Raw genomic sequence first — 10333 nt, 5'->3', positions numbered from 1 at the left:
TAGTCACAGCGCAGGTAGCCAGATTCTGTGCAGCAGCATTAAAGATTTGTCGGAATCTGATGAATACCTTATTGTAAATAGTTTTATATAATCAACACACTTCAATTTTAGATATTATCATTTTATCATCACCTTTATTATAGTTAACAATCAATAATTGTAGGATAATTTAAGGAGTAATAATACACTACGGTGTAGGCTGCTTGACTTCATGTAGTTAGGCGGCCAAATTATAATTATGTTATAGATTTTATTTGGTATTATTATATCTAAGAATTTTTAATTAGATGTGTTTTGTGCATTTTTAGTTGTACTGGTCTATGACTGTAATAAAATTGATTGATAACTACTTCATTTATGGGATTTTAATTGTCCTTCCTTCATACCCCTCCTTCCTTTTCCTGCTATAACTTCTTCCATCAATTTTGTTCTAGGGAAAATCCATTCTGGAAAAAAAGGCAAAACTGCTACATAATGGGTTTTGGTAGGTAATGCTAGGAATTTCCCATCCAGAAGAATCCAGGACTAGCTTACAGAATAAACTCATAAACCGCAGTTTTCCTGCCTTCGAAAAGGAGATATCAAAAGCAAGCAGATACAGAGAATGGAAATGGCATTTTATGCCTAAGTATTATATTTTGGCTGAGAAGATGATGTTTTGAAAAGTTGCAGAAAAGGAGGTAGAATGTTTGCAATATATACTTATTCCAAAAATCATGTGAAGTGTCACTGAATTTTGCATTCGGGCTATATGAATGCCAGAAATATTTTCTTCAACTGGTATTTAATTTCAAAATCAGATATTGTGAACCAAATATTTTGTAATGCAAATTGCAACTGAATTCTCTTGTTCTCATCCTTTGGTACTATGAACATAGGATAGAGATAAAGTTGTTCCTTACCTATACAGATTCAAACAGAAGGGTATTCCTTGGCAGATCTTAATAGACGTTAAACAACACTCCTTGAAAATTAAGTCTGTCTGCCTTTGTGTTATGAGAGCTGTAGCAAGCAAAAACATGTCAACTTTTAAGAAAGAAATCAGGTGAAATTTGTACACCTATTGTTTAATAGGAGAAAATATTTAGAGTAGAAAAAGTCATTGTGAGAACATTAAAAAACATGACAAATAATCTGGTTCTACTAAAAGATGCTTTTAGTGAATGCAAACTAATCATATTGGCAGATTATGCTCAGGAATTTAAATAAAACTCTGGACAAGTATTGATTTTATTGAAATTACTTGCTGGTTGATTGCTAAAAATTAGAAGCAGCTGAAATGTGCAAATCACACTTGCAAAGATTTTTATCTACACAATGGATGCGTCAAACCACAAGCTATCTCTCTATCAGAATTATATTAATGCCATTAAGTGATCTGCAAGCATCATCGGAGCATGTAAAGCTCTAAACCACAAAAACCAGAAAGGTAAAGAGAACTTGTGTCTCAGGAGTATATTTAGATGAAACAATCACAGGCCGGTCCCTCCACGTTCCAGATGGAGAAGGAGCAGTGCCAGAAGCTCTTTTGCATTTAATAATAGTTCTTATTGTCTCTATTTTCAATGGAACGCTCATGCCAAATTAAATAAAGCTTTCACTGGTTCTGCTTGTTTTGTTTATATACTTAACAACATCAGATTAACACTTTTTTCAGAATTCTCTAAGTGGTTTATGGAGGAAAACAACTCTCTTTTTAAAAAATCACACACAAGAGCACACACAGATTTTATGAGCAGGCACCTTTAGTTGCTTCTACAGGACAAAAATTAAACTCTTGTGAATAAGCACTTTGTGATTCTGGGGCTATCTCCAAAATGACTGCTGCTTGTGGATGACAATCAAATATTTATAAAAGACAAATTGGACAAAGAACTGTTCAAAACATGGTTCATACCTCATCTAGGCTGCTTCCTCTCTCCTTCCTTCCTTCCTTCCTTCCTTCCTTCCTTCCTTCCTTCCTTCCTTCCTTCCTTCCGTCCGTCTCTAGATCTGATCCTGTCTTCCAGTCTAGTTTTTTGTAATATCTCTGACAGGGCCACCTCTTCATCAGCAAACCTTCCTCCTTAAATGGCCTCCCATTGAACTTAAATTTTCTTCACAGTGAAGTATATTGTTTATAACAGTTATGTGTTACCAACTTAAAAGAACTAAGCAAGCAAAGAAGACCTAAGCAAGCATAGCTCTTTCTGTTTGAAATGAAAATAAAATTATGTAAGTCTCAAAGAATCCAGAAGAACGTCTTCAGCTTCAGGGCTCGTGGCTGCTCCAGAGCATCAGAGGAACCTTTGCTCCTCCTGGTGGGACATCTATCTTGGGAGAAGTAGGGAGCCCAACTTCATTTTATTTCCCAACAGTATGATGTCAGGACAGCTGCTTTGAAGCTGCCGCAGAAAGAGTACCAAGTTAGTACAATATATACTGTATTCTGCATGTCTCTGAAGTACATTCCAAGATTTTAAAAAATATGTAAAGCATTCAGTGCACAAGATCCTGTTTTCCAGCTTCTTAAACCAATAAAGGAATAAAAAGCAAGGAATTATTTGCAAGCCAAAAACTTAATGCAGGTTTCTTACTGTTGTCCCCAGCCTTTGGCGTGTCAACCCTAATAAGCGTAAGGTGGAATCCAAAGGCTCTGGGGCTTGTGCAGTTATGGCATGGCCAAACTGTTGTTTAGATGTCTGTAATTAACCATTCCCATAGCATCCAATGATTCAAAGGATCCCAAAAGTACAATGATTATTTCTAGGCTTCCTTTGAACTCCTACGGAACGCCAAACATTTGGAATAAAACATAATAATACAACATTTTAAAAACATCAGAAGTGGAAATAAGTTGCCTTGCCACAATATTAAAATAAAGAGTTATAGCTAAAATCCATAAAGAAAAGTAAAGTTTCTTTCAATCTGATACTGAATCCTGGTGATGTCATGGCCATCACTGATTTGCTTTGGTCTTCATCACAGGATTGCCGGGACCTGCCAGAAAATTCCTTGAACAAGACATAGGTTGTAGAGAGTAAAAAAGATGACCTTGATGGAAATATGCACGAAGTGTTACCCAGGCAAAGGGGGCTGAAACAATTTTTAAGCTATGACAAACGAGATGACACCTGGAAGAAACTCAGGCAGACCCTTCCCTGATTCACAGGAGTTTAAAAAGGAGAAGGAGACTCAGGACCACCAGACTTGCAAGATGCTGTTAAAGGAGTTTCAGCCTTCCTGTGGAGTTGATTTCCTGGTCTGGTCTACCTTGCAAGGCTGACATAGACCTTATCCCAAAGTACCTAAGGCTTATTTTTAGGTAAAAACAATTCCCTATAATTCAGATTATCAGAAGCTCCAAATTTAGGGTAAACTCCTTCTTTTCTGCAGATGCTGGTGCATAACTATTTTGCATTAGGCTTCGTGTTTGATGTGAAGTGAGTAAACTGGGAGGGAAAAAAATAAGGTACCTTGTCCAGGAACATGATGGCAATCCAATCCATGGCAAATGTTAGTCTCAAAAGGACATTAGCAGGCAGGAGAACAAACGGCCTTATTCAAAGACTAACCAGTATCTTGCAATATCATATTTTAATAATTGTTGATTGCAGTTTGGGTCTTACAATATCTGGGGCAGACCAAGAGATGCAGATCATAGAAGAGACGGAGGCGAAGTGAAAAATCATTGTTTTTCCCTTAGATATGAAGTAGAAGGTGTTGGATATGTATTGGTGTGTATGTATGTATGTATGTATATATGTATGTAAAGGTGGTACACTTATGTTAGATTTTGCACTATCCTTGTGTGTGCGTGTGTGCACATGAGCACGTGTGCTCGTGTATGTATTTGCCACTTCAAAATAGCCAGGACCCATGCCATTAAATTTTGGCAACTATGGTCAGAGAAGAATCCCAAAGTTTCAAAAGAGCTATTTAGGGACACAATTTAGCTCTGAAGCTGGAAGTTGCCTGTATCTGGATTAGTCCCGTGTGTAGCATTCTATTCTACTCTTTCACCAATAAAGCTCTTAAGATTAACTCTGCAATCCTGGTGGCTGTTTTTGCCTAACATGTTACGCTTGGTCAGTTTTCTTGTATAGCTAAATGTGTTGTGTACACCCAGCTCCTTCCCCCGGGTTAGTTTATACTCCACCGTATTCTCCACCATATTCTGCAAGCCCAGAAAATCACTGAGTTCACTAAAGCGAGTTAAATCTGCCGTGTGAGGCCAGTCTTTGAGTTCTTCCCATCAAAAGTCTCCCACCATCAAAATACATCACAATCATCTCTTTTTCTTCCTCCTTAACAGGTTTTCTAAAGTGAGAAGATAGGAGAAGTGATGGAAAACGAAATTAAGATGGTGGGATTTGGACGGGCTCATTCTATGAACGAGGTAGAATAGCAATTGGGCAGCCAAAGCTTTCCTCTTGTGTAATCTCAAAGTGACCATTCCTGAACTATTTAGAATAGGACTGATTTCGCAAAAGATATTAGGGAGCCCCAAAGCATCTTTGGACAATGGATGAAGCAAGAGACATTCTCCTTTCCAAAACCAAACCCTTATCAGATATTCACAACTGCTTCGGATTTTTTAAAGCCAGAGAAAAAAAGGAAAGGAAAATATGGCAGTTCTTGTCTTAACAAAGCTCAGATTAATTTTAGTTCAAACAGTAGGTGCAGGATTATGGAAATTAAAAGATATGGTATTAAATGGGGCTGGAATTCAGTTTGCTCTTCGGGGTGTCTGCAAAATATAGTTAAAAAACGTCAAGGTGGCAGACACAACAATGCAATCAAAGATCCACGTGAGACACACATAAAAATCAGGCAAAGCTTCGATCACACCATGATGGTCACCATCTTGACTTTTTTGACACACCCTGCAGGTATTTCTCTTGCTCTTTCTTAGATTCTGTCCCAGTATTACAGACTTGTATCACTCTATTCTTTTCAGATAAGCGATGATCTGAAAAACACAGAAAAAGAATAAGAAATAGCAAGCAAACGAAACTTAAAGCAGGAGGAAAAGGAAAAATGGAAACAGCTATTTCTAGTTTACCCCAGTGGCGTTCACTGTACCTGTCTGTACCTTTCTGTCCTTGTAAACCATCTTACAGCCCTTCTAGGTAGACCAGACCAGGAAATCAACTCCACAGGAAGGCTAAAACTCTGCTTAATGAAATTGTAATAACAGCATCTTGCAAGTCTGATTGTGCTGGACCTCTTCCTTCTCATATCCATGTGAATTAGGGAGGTGTCTGCCTGAGCCACTTCTGAATGTTACCTCATTGTTTGGGGCTTAAAAAAATGCTTTAACCCCTTTTGCCCATGCCATGGTTCCCACATATCTACCTCAAGGTCATCTTCTTTACTCTCCACCCCACCTACACACTGTTTCAGACATGACCTTTGGTGCTTTAAGCTTTTCACCTCTCTGTCTTTTTGTGGATCTGATTAACTCTGTCCCAATTGCTTTTTCTGTACAGCACTGTATTCTCTTGCCTTGTCCCCATCCATCCATTCAGGGCACCTGTCAGCCCTTCAAGGTAGTCCAGACAAGAAACCGAAACCATGAGTACTAATATTACCTTTATTGTAGGGTTACAGTAACAGAATCTTGCAAGTCTGAAAGCATTTCTTTCCTCCCCTGCCTTTACTGTCCAGAGAACTAGGGACGGTCCCTTCTGAGATGCTTTCCCCACCCCCCTTCCTTCTGTGGGCTGAGATATCTCTTGCTTGGCCATTGCCTAGGCTCCGGCTCTTCCTCCTGTCTCCCAAGGTTACTCTCACAACTGACCTGGTTGGGTTTCTTGTCTGGTCTACTTGGTAAGGCTGATGATAACTTTCTTTCTTTCTTTCTTTCTTTCTTTCTTTCTTTCTTTCTTTCTTTCTTTCTTTCTTTCTTTCTTTCTTTCTTCCTTCCTTCCTTCCTTCCTTCCTTCCTTCCTTCCTTCCTTCCTTCCTTCCTTCCTCTCTCTCTCTCTCTCTCTCTTTCATTCATTCATTCATTCATTCATTCATTTCATGGGTTAATTCACGCTCTTTTACTTGTCTTCACATTTCAAATCATAGTCTTCCATACAATGTAGTAATCAACAGACCCATAAATATAGACCACAGTTGCCCGTGATGACTTTGGTCAGTTGAGGCTTCCACATAATACTTTTTAGTAAGAGAAGAAGGTTGAATCCAGCCCATCCATTCCCTGCTAGCCATAAAGACGGTACTGGCCAGTTGGGTGCATTTCGGCAGCGTGCCATATGCACCACCAAGCCTGCTCACTCTGTTCTGTGCGAGCTAATGGCAAACCACTTCCAAAAAATCTTGCCAAGAAAACTGCAGGGGCTTGTCTGGGCAGTCGCCAGGAGTCAAGACTGACTCGAAGGCACCCCCCGCCCACAAAGGAAAAAAAGATCCCTGATCTAGAGGCTGCCTTGCAAACCAACCTAGGAAGTACAACTGTTTTTTCCCTTTTATTGTTAATGTTATAAATCTTGATACGTTGTATTATTTCAATGCAGATTTCAATGCGGTAGCATTTATGTAATGTGATTAAAAATTACAGATAGTCCTTGCTTACTGACAGTAATTGGGACTGGCAACTCTGTCACTAAGCAATATGGTCATAAAGCGTGACATCATGTGACCGCGCCAATTTGCAACAGCAGTTCCGGCACTTCCAGTTGCTGTTGTTAAGTGAATCCCATGCAGTTGTAAAGCACAACATCATGCAGTCGCCATTTACAATTTCCTGCTGGCTTCCCCATTGACCTTGTCGGAAGCCAGCAGGGAAGGTCACAAATGGCAATCACATGACTGCAGGATGCTGCAACCATCATAATTGTGAGCTGGTCATGTGACCACAGAGACACTGCGATGGCTGCATCTTTGAGGACTGGTCGTAAATCTCCTTTTTCAGCGCCATCATAACTTCAAAAGGTTGCTAGAACAAGTGGTCAGTAAGTGAGGACTACCTGTATGGGCATTGTATTGTTTAAAAAGCTTAAAGTATTGAAGATAGAAAGAGAAAAGTAAAAATTCTATCAGTATTAATTGCAGTTCAGATTATCAATATTACAGACATAAGATTATGTACTTCATCCAACGTTAAGTATGACATAAAAAAAGAACTGCTGCAATTCACACCAAAATATTAGTTATATAATAATAGTTTCAGTCTTGAACTAATTGCTTAATATTAAGATCTCCATTGTATTGCTACTTAGTCTGGGCGTTTGTGTGCCTGTGTGTATGTATATGTTTATATATTGATAAAAGGAAATAAAAGACATAAATGAAAGAAATTTAATAAATATTAAAATGCCTAAAAAGTAGGAAAAAAAAGAAAAAAGGAAGTAATAATAATGATAATGATTAAAAAAAAAAGCAATGGATTTCTGACTTCCCCCTTTGCTGATCTGTGATATTTGTAAGCATTCAGGCCCCCTTAAAAGCCACACTGGAAGTGGTTATATTTACCAAGCTGCAGGATATGTTGTGTGCCTGGGGACCATTTAGTTAAACTTCTGTAGGACGTACAACCTTGTACGGGCACACCCTCAGGATACAACTCAGATTCGTGGCTCCGTTGATCTCCAGAGGGAGCTGAAAGGAGAGCCAGTGGAAGTCTGGCAGTGGGGTGGCCATCGTGATGCAGCACGTCGTCTTCCCCAGTGAACTGGAAAAGCAGCCGAAAAGTTGAGGGCAATACAAAATCTATTCTCAAGTTTCCAATCCTCTTCCGTGTCTTTTTTTTTCCCAGACTAGACCCAAGTCTATGATCTAGCAAACTGGCTTGATCATGGGACATCATAAAAATGTACCTTTGTTATCCTGTTAGCAAGGTTTGGAGAGTATTATTGAATTCTCTTTAGGATTGTCTAGTGGGTTTTCAAGAACTTAAAGAGCATGATTTAGTTCTGCAGCTATTGTGCAGTAGAAGCTATTTTTGGCCTGTCAGCTGTTTTGTTTGTGCGTATGCAATCAATCCTGAGGTTTCTTTGTGCAACTCTGATCTCTCACGGTCCCAGACTCTGCACAGGGCAAACAGCGTGCCTCAAGAATGAAGGAACCATCAAAGGTGTTGTGCACGTCCTCACTGCTTTGTCTACAATTCCTATCTCCTAGCAACCATTTGCAATGCTGGTGTTATATCAGCTGATGCTTAACCTAAACCTCAGGTTAACACAACACAGTGGCTTAGTTCATATAACATACTGTGCCCAGACAAATAACCACATTATGGGGTAACATGATGGCTCATTCATTCAACCTGGGAAGACAGTGGCTGGGTTCCTACAACCTGCTGAACTCTAAACTCAGTTTAACACGGCAGAATCCTTGTCTTCACAGAAGATGCTGAGGCAGCCCAATCATATTAAGGTTTACCACAATAGCCTGGTTCATCCAATGAACTAAGACAAGGGTAGCATTTCCACAACATGCAGAAACACAAGTGACTAACTCTATAAGAAATGGATTACAATAGTATGAGAGAAAGTGAATCACAGAATCACAGTTCTGAGTTTGTCTTTCTTTCTTTCTTTCTTTCTTTCTTTCTTTCTTTCTTTCTTTCTTTCTTTCTTTCTTTCTTTCTTTCTTTCCTCTCTCTTTCTCTCTAACATGATATCCCATATAAATAACATGATATACTCATATCACACCATATCATCTTATAATATGAGAAAGAGCAATCTGAAAAGTTATTGATTTAATCCATTAATTTAATTCATTTGGATTAAATCAATAACCCTGCAGATAAATGCCTGAACCTCTCCTTTTATACCCCTATTGCATTTATAATATTCTTCTCCTTGAACCACCAGCAATGTGATGGTTCTTTAAAGGCTCATATTTTTATTCTAAGCTTCCATGGACTTTAATCCCTCTGATCAGTTGTACAAAGATTTTGTCCTGACTTAAAGGTTGATTTGCACCAAACTGTAAGCATGTTTAACCTAGTTGCTTTGCATACAGCCCTGAAGCTGGTTAGTGAATTGACCCATGGCCTGGGTTCAAATCATAAACTCTCCTAATAGGTTGGGGTAGCACAGTGCACTACAGGAACTGGGGTCAGCACTCACCAAATGTCATGTGCTGTTCCAATGCTGCCATAGGAGTTTGATTCTGGTTAAGCACCTTGTGTGAGCCGAGCTGTGCCATGTAATTTGAATGAAACAACCCATCTTTCAGTTCACAACTGTTTCACCCACTTCCTGATAATTACCTTCTCTTATCTTACCTCTGATCTTGTAAAATCCCCAGATTTCTATCTCCATGTTACATCATAGTCTGCTTTTTTTCTCACTACACCTATATGGTTTCCTTCCATCTGATCTCCACCTACCTTTCTGACTTTCATTCCTCTTCCCCACATTCTTTCTTTCCTCCTTCATGTCTCTTTCAATCTGTATCTTGTTTGGATCAAATACTAACAATTCTCACATTTACCAACAACATTTTTAAAAACCACTAGATTATGTAAGCTTTGTGCATCAACTTATCTTTTTCTACTTTACATTCCACAAGCTCAGGGCACGGCACGTAATCCTGCCCCGTGTTCTTTCTCATAGCCACCCTGCAGAGTAGGCGAAAGGCTGGGAGAAAGTGACGGGGTTGTACAAAGGGAATAGATTGCAATGCCTTCCGCTTGTGAACCTCCTGCATCTTCTCACTGCTGATTCCATCTTTTCTTCTTTCTCCAAGAATGATTTCAATGGAAAAGACAAGAAATCCACAGGGCCTTTCCACAGCAAGTAGCATCAAGAAGCAACCTGATTTTGTTGAGACTAAACTATTCTAACATGCCAATCTAGTTTTCCCCCAGTTTGGTCCATTCCAAAAGTTGGATCAATTCCCACAATCCTATACCCCTAGGGATTATGAGAGTTGACATCCAATACATCTGGAAAGCACCAGGCTGGGGAAGGCCATTTGCGGTTATAAAAAATAACCAACGGTCTATTGAAGTACCATCACGAAGAATGTAGTGAGTAGGAAAAAGAGTTACACATGCCATGCCTGTCTAATTATTTGGCCATCTGCCAGCAAGATGGCAATTCTCCAAGAGATGCCTTAATTGGAAATGCCAATGGTTGAAATTGGGATCCTCTGGACCATATGTGGACAACTGAAAGCTCTTGGTCTTGTTTCAAAAGCCTTTTGCCAGAAATCAGTTTGGTCTTCTGATCAAAGCTATCTCACTCTTCCCTGGAAGTGGTTGAGAAAGACAATGAGAGAGAGAGAGAGAGAGAGGAAAAGGCATTGTACAGAGGAGGCCAACAAATGTGGAACAAGAAAAGTCACCATAACCCCAACCCATTTGAGGTTCTCACCCTGCCTACCATAA

General features: G+C 39.3%; 1 long non-coding RNA gene across 1 annotated transcript; it reads right to left on the bottom strand.

Moving 5' to 3' along the window:
- Positions 1–3370: 3370 nt before the first annotated feature.
- On the bottom strand, positions 3371–7888 carry LOC148216463 (uncharacterized). The gene is made up of 3 exons (XR_015795321.1): positions 7809–7888; positions 7465–7663; positions 3371–4951 (listed from the first exon to the last, which is right to left on the bottom strand). It is a non-coding gene; the product is annotated as an uncharacterized LOC148216463 (long non-coding RNA).
- Between the last annotated feature and the right edge of the window lie 2445 nt (positions 7889–10333).

Source organism: Python bivittatus, unplaced genomic scaffold (assembly GCF_059951505.1).
Source record: "Python bivittatus isolate LINGU-HERP-01145 unplaced genomic scaffold, Pbiv_v1 ctg000190_np1212, whole genome shotgun sequence".
Classification (NCBI taxonomy): Eukaryota; Metazoa; Chordata; class Lepidosauria; order Squamata; family Pythonidae; genus Python; species Python bivittatus.
The sequence above is the reverse complement of the archived record's forward strand: the minus strand, read 5'-3'. Positions and strand labels throughout refer to the sequence as shown.